Here is a 6939-nt window from a genome sequence, read left to right as displayed (position 1 = left end):
CATTGCATTACATAGAATCACCTAGACCAAACAAAATTGAAAGAGGCTCAAGGGAGAAAATGAAACCCTCGACCTCCTGCGCTTAGCGATTCCAGTGCCAGTTCCTTCGATGATGATGAATCGCGACCACGAACTATGCCTTTTTAAAATTTCTGAAACCTTCAATCTTCTTGTTCTGTTGTAGTTTCTTTCCCTCTTTTTTTCTTCTCGTCTTCCTTCTTCCATGTTGGTGGTAGTAGTGGTGGCTACTGGTGGTATGGTCGGTGGTTGTAATTTTGTGGTATGGGATTTTGTTATTCAAATCAAATTGTACAACTATTAGTATAAGTCATGTAATTTTGTTGTGATTATATGACTCTAATTTGAGATATAAGTAGAATTATATAATTTATAATTTTTTAATATGCTATTTGTGCCAAATAAAATGGTTATATGAAAAAAAAAAATACTAGAATGTCTTGTCTGCCGAGGCGACGCCTGGCGGCCACCCTGTCGCCAAGGCGCTTAGGAACGCCCTCAAACGCCCTGGTTGCCTTGCCGCCTTGATAACTATGGACTGAACTAATCAAAAAGTCCATGTCTAGTCCACAGAGTTTGTCTATGGACCTTAGCAACAATATCTCTGTTTATATGATCATTCCTTTGAATTCAGAGTGACATAGTGTTTGGCCTAATTTCACAGTCATGCCTCCATTTTGAATTTTTGCCTTCATAAGCCCCCTAAAAATAGTTTGTAATATAGTTACTCTTCTAGAACGGATATAATCTTGATACAAATTGAGCTCAGGTAAGGTTGAAATTGAGTCTTAAATTCTTCTAATTGCCAAATTAACTATCATACGCTTATTCCGTATCAGTATCGGCCGTGACTTGTCCGATCCTAATTGATATTGATACCGTTTTTTGAAAACCATGGTGTGATTTAACCTTAGATCAACCTACCTCTGTTGCATGATCTGGAACTTTCTTTCCCTAATTTTTCATGAGCATTAAGCGGCTAAGACAACAAAAATAAATGCAAAGATAATAAATTCAGAATCACTTTCTATTCAGATGTACTTGCTTTGTATTGATAGATTCTTGCTTCAAGAAAATTTTCCTTTGATTAAATGTGGTCCTCTCACAAGATCCTTCATGTTCAAACGTTCTCTTGGCGATTCCATGGAGCATTGGGGTGCAATTTCAATTATTGACATTATGCAATTTTGCAATTGATCTGTCCCATGACTAGGACCATCAATTCTATTGATAGTATTCTCTTCAATTTCTCCACTTTGTTTTTCCTTGGGTAGGAGTGTTGGATCTAAAAATTAGCAAAATGCCCCTGGAAGGCAAAAATGATATTTTATGCGCATTTATGATGCATGATGAACATATATATACATGGAAACTTCCTAAAACACCTTAACAAATATTAATATGTATACTGAAGCAAGCTATTTTGATGGCCTACATTATGCCAAATTCAAAATGAAGTATGGAGGTGAAAATACCTAGATACGACCTCCAACAAGGGTCGGAAAGGGAAGAACTTTACACAGAAATTTCGGCGGAGCTTCGGTTCTATCGGATGAACTTTTTTCGATGAAATCCAGTAAGAAACTCAGCTTATCAAATGGTATTTTGTTGACAAAATTCAGGTAGAACCTCGGCATATTGGGAGAACTTTGTTGAAATTCCGATAGAGCTTTGGCTTATCGAACGCATTTTTTCGATGGAAATCAGATAGAATCCCGACTCTAGTGGAGGGGGAAGGAATATATCCCTCTCTCTTGATGGACTATACCTCCTAAAAGGGATTGGGTATAAAAATGGATCATGCACGCACTTCTAAATCAAGTTCGGGAAAATTTCTACTTTTGCGGAGTCGAGACATTGAGGGACTATCCACATAAAGTGGGGGAGTCGGGGTGTTGAGAAAACGCTGAAACAGGGTGAACGTGCTTGAACAATGAGCTTGGGAGTCATAAATTCGGATTGAAATTACAGAGGGTGGGTCCTATTTATAGGAAGAAGAAGAAAGGACGTGGAGGATATTTTACCCTTCATAGATTTAAATTGGATCCACGGATCCGTGGATCACTTTGAGTGGTCCATGGATCCCCTTGGATCCTCGGATGAGTCTTGGTCCCATTTTGGGTAACGATTCGCCTCTTGGAAGCTGGATTTTTTTTCCCGTATAATATATCATTGGATTTGTCTTTCCGAGCACTATCCAATGGTGATAATAAACTGATAAAGGCAACACATGGCTGGGTTTCTCTCAATACACCCCCTCAAGATGGAGAATCGAGTATCTGAATCTTTAGCTTGTCCGACAAAAATTCAAATCACACCGAAGCAAGTGGTTTGGTGAGAGTATCTGCAAGTTGATCGTGTGTAGAGATAAATTGAACTATCAACTGTTGCTTAGTCACACAATCAGAAACAAAATGAAAATCAACCTCCACGTGCTTTGTGCGCGCATGAAACACTGGATTGACGGATAGATATGTGGCACCGATGTTGTCACACCATAGGATCGGTGGGCCAGCCAAGAGATAACCAAGCTCACGCCTTAAGGACTCTATCCATATCAATTCAGCCGATGCATCATCCAATGCCTTGTACTCGACTTCTGTAGAATAGCGAGCAACAGTCCGTTGCTTACGAGAGGTCTAGGAAATCAAATTTGGACCAAGGAAAATTGCAAATCCACCAATAGACTTTCGATCTGTAGTATCACCAGTCCAATCAGCATCAGAGAAGGCCTGAAGGGAGCGGACAGATGAACGCTCAATAAGGAGACCAAAGGTTTGGGTACTCTTCAGATAGCGAAGAATACGTTTAAAAAGTTGCCAGTGATCTTCAGTGGGGGCATGCATAAACTAGCAAGCCCGATTAACCGAAAAAGAAACATCCGGGCGAGTGAGAGTGACATACTAAAGAGCCCCAACAATAGAACGATACTTTGTGGGGTCAAACCATGGAAGAAAAACTCGATCGAAACCTGTCGAAACCAACGAGTTAACTCAGTTTCACAGGTTTTCGAGACAAGCTGAAGGGGGATTTTATAAAATCCCTGGATTCGACTGGGTTTCGATGGTTTCAACCAGTTTCGACCATATTTTGGTGGTTTCGATACGTATGCCCATCGAAACTAGGGGAAACTTGTCTCGAAACCATGGAAGAAAACCTCGACCGAAACTTGTCGAAACCACCGAGTTAACTTGGTTTCGTAGGTTTCCGAGACGAGTTGAAGGGGAAGGTTTCGATGGTTTCGACCAATTTCGACACATATGCCCATCAAAACTAGGGGAAACTTGTCTCGAAACTAGGACAGACAGGTATTTATGCCTGGAACCAGGACATATACTTAGTTATATCTAATATCATTTAAGTAAATGTATTTTTACTTAAGATATTATTCATAAATAAGCAAATAGCCCTCTATTTGAATTCAATAAAAATAGTTAAAAAATCAAATTTCAAAAGGAAAAAAAGTCAACCCCCCAGTTCAAGAACAAAAACTGGATTTTCGATGGTAGGCGCATGTGCAATTTTAAACTTTCTAATGCTAGGGTTTTTCTCAAATCTAAAAATTCCATAAATCTTAATGTGGTAAAACATTGCTAAAAACCAAAAGTGTGGTAAAATATTCATTTGTTTTGATGTCCAAAAATATATTTTCATTCAGAACGATTTTGACAGCTTTTGCGCACATCAAATTAAGTTTGACCGGTACATAACTCCTTCAATATAAATCAGATTTAAGCAATCTTGGACTTGTTGGAAAGCTATAAAAAAAAAGCTTTCTAATAAATCCAAGATTGCTTAAATCTCATTTATATTGAAGGAGTTATGTTCCGGTCAAACCTTATTCGATAGCATGTCAAAGAACAATATACAGTATCAAACTTGGATCAAAACCACAAGTAATATTTTTAATGTTCTCTATGTGAAACTAATTCATGGATTGAGTTTAAAATGTCAAAAATAGACAACACAGTAAGAATCATGGCAAAAAAAACTTCTGGGTCTTAAAACAAAGGTTCGAATTAGACATGAGAGTACCCCCTATATCTGAAGGCTTGAATGTCTTAGCCATGGGAGTCTTGACTGATTTACAATCAACCATGCCAGTCCGTTGTAATAAATCAAAAATATAACGGGACTAGGAGAGAATAATTCCACAGGAATGGGGAACAACTTCAATGCCCAATAAGAAGTGTATCTTTCCAAGATCTTTAATGGAAAATTCGCTGGACAGCTGCTGAAGAAGAGAAGTAACCATACTAGGGTCATTGCCAGTGACCAGAATATCATCAACGTAAATAAAGATATAGCAAACATGTTTGCCAGTGTGCCAAATGAATAATGAGGTGTCCTTCTTAGAACCACGAAAACCAAGTCAAATAAGAAATTTTGACAAACTAGCAAATTAGGCACGAGGCACCTGTTTCAAACCATAAAGAGACTTGTTCAATTTGTAAACATGCTGTGGATGAGTGACATCAACGAAGTCTAGAGGTTGAGTCTGTTAGAATTGTGTGGCCCAACACAAATTTATTTTGTGTAATTTTTGCACATTATTGGATATTTCTATATTCTCATTTTGTTGCATGTGTCATGTGGCATTTATATTTTGTGGCTTGTAAAATTAATTAAATTGGTATCATGGTTTTTGGTCTACTTAGCTAGTGGACCGGTGTTTTGGATGATCATCCTAATGAGCCACTTTGTAGTCTTCGGCTTGATCGCACACCTATCATGATGTATTACATGTTTATGTATGCATTGTTGGACTGTGATAGGTCTGAGGGGTGCAAGTCAAATTGCTCAGACTATTGGAGACATGAGGACTAATCTCTTAATGGTCAGTACACAAAAGGTCTGTGGAGTCCATCCATGGAAAGACCTCGTGTACGTTGGGTGTTGATCTTAGTGACTAATATTCCATTGCCATTGACTTGACAATTACGAAAGTGTACGCGTATCTACAAATTGCCAATTTAAAAGGTTTTATCGTCAAAATGGTTTTGTGAAAATATTTTAATTTATTGCTATAAAAAATATTATTTATTTTCTATCTTTGCAAAACCATTTTTGATTTGTTTTTAATAAGGGTAGTTTTGTAATTTTGATCCCCATTTTTTGTTTAGAGGTATTTTTGGTAATTTTCAAGGTAAGCCCAAAAGACATTCTAGATATGGATATTAGGTGGCTAGCATCTCACTTAGGGTTGGACTTTATGGCTGGTCTTCTCCACCCTAGAGACATAAATATCTCAAGGTCACACAGGCAAGGGGATCTTTTGGAAACACAAAATACCGGGTTGTGGTATACCTGTCCAGCTGGGGTGAGCACCCTGATTGCTTATGAGATCCTTGGAAATTCTAGTGGCTTCATCAAATTGTGATCATCTACAATCTTTCTTCTAAAATTTACTAAGCGAGGTTTAAGTCTTCTTCTTCAACTCATTCAACAAAGTAATTTAGATTCACATCTTCAAAAGGGTATGTCTTTTTTAATTTTATTGAAAAAAGAGAAATCTATAGATAAATAAATCTTATTTAGTATTTTGCTCTTCATGGATTGGAACTATATGATTCCTTGTTTGAGATCCTTCTAGGACTCTTTTTCTTACAGAGTCATGTAAACTTCTTCATCCAGTAAACCATAGAGAAACGTGTTGTGAACATCAAGCTGTCTAACGGACCACCCTTGTGACACAACAATGGAGAGCACCAAGTGAATAGTAGTTGGTTTGATTACAGGACTGAAAGTCTCACCATAATCAATCCCATGCTTTTGGTGAAATCCATTAGCCACTAAGTGCGCTTTGTAGCGTTCAAGAGATCCATCGGCCTTTCTTTTGATGCGGTACACCCATTTGTAGCTAATAATATTCATGTTAGGTGACCGAGGCACAAGAGACCAAGTGTCGTTTCGAAGCAGAGCATTAAACTCTTCTGTCATCACAACCCGCCATTCTGGTATTTTATTTGCCTGCGAAAAACAGAAAGGGCTCGATTTGCGTTTGCCAGAAGAGAAAAATTTTTGGCGTGAGCTTTATTGAGATATAATGATGTGCTTGGTGGAAAGATGGAGAGGGGGAAGCACTAGCGGCAAGAAGAGAAGGAGTACCAACCTCGGTATGGAGGGCGGCATTAGAAGTGGCTGTAGAGAGAGATCGTCCCCCATGAATAAGAAGAATAAGAAAAATAGAAGAAAAAAAATGGATGCATGGTGGAGCTATGAGGCTCTGATACCATAATGAATTGAACGATTTTCCTTAATTTTGCTTTCTCTCAAACAGAGAATAAATACACATTACAAAAAATGGAATCCTAGTTAATCTAAACTAGGAAAGAAATATCGGGGAATTATAGGGAATATTGACTTTACATGCATGTGTGATTTATTCTATATGAGGAAGGTTTATTATAACATATGATAATAAACCGAGAAAGGTAACACACGGCTAACGCACGGTTGGGTTTCTCTCAATAACCATGTGCTCATTAAAGAGCAAGAGTGAAATCAATTTGAATTTCAAAATTAAAACAGCTCCTCAGCTATTTCAATATTTCTATTCCATTTGATTTCTATTTCACTGAAATAAGGTGCAAAAATCAAACCAAACAATTTCCAAAATAGAAATCACCCCATGAAATTGACATAGAAATCATACCAAATTAGGCCTAACTGTGGTGACAACTTGATGACTTGTTCTCTTTTCTTTGCTCTAACATGTTTTGTTATTGCTACAGAATCTAACTCAATAACCGGATAGTTCATTTATTTATTTATATTTAGGGGATAAGTTTTGAGTTGAACTATTTCCTGGTTTGAATTGCGCAATATCAAAACAGAACTGATCCGTACCTACGTGAAGAACGAAGGAAGAAGAGAAAGAGAGGAGAGAAAGAATCTATCGATTAGGGTTCAGACTAATAC

This window comes from Telopea speciosissima, chromosome 11 (assembly GCF_018873765.1).
Source record: "Telopea speciosissima isolate NSW1024214 ecotype Mountain lineage chromosome 11, Tspe_v1, whole genome shotgun sequence".
Taxonomy (NCBI): Eukaryota; Viridiplantae; Streptophyta; class Magnoliopsida; order Proteales; family Proteaceae; genus Telopea; species Telopea speciosissima.
This window is presented reverse-complemented; position numbering follows the sequence as displayed.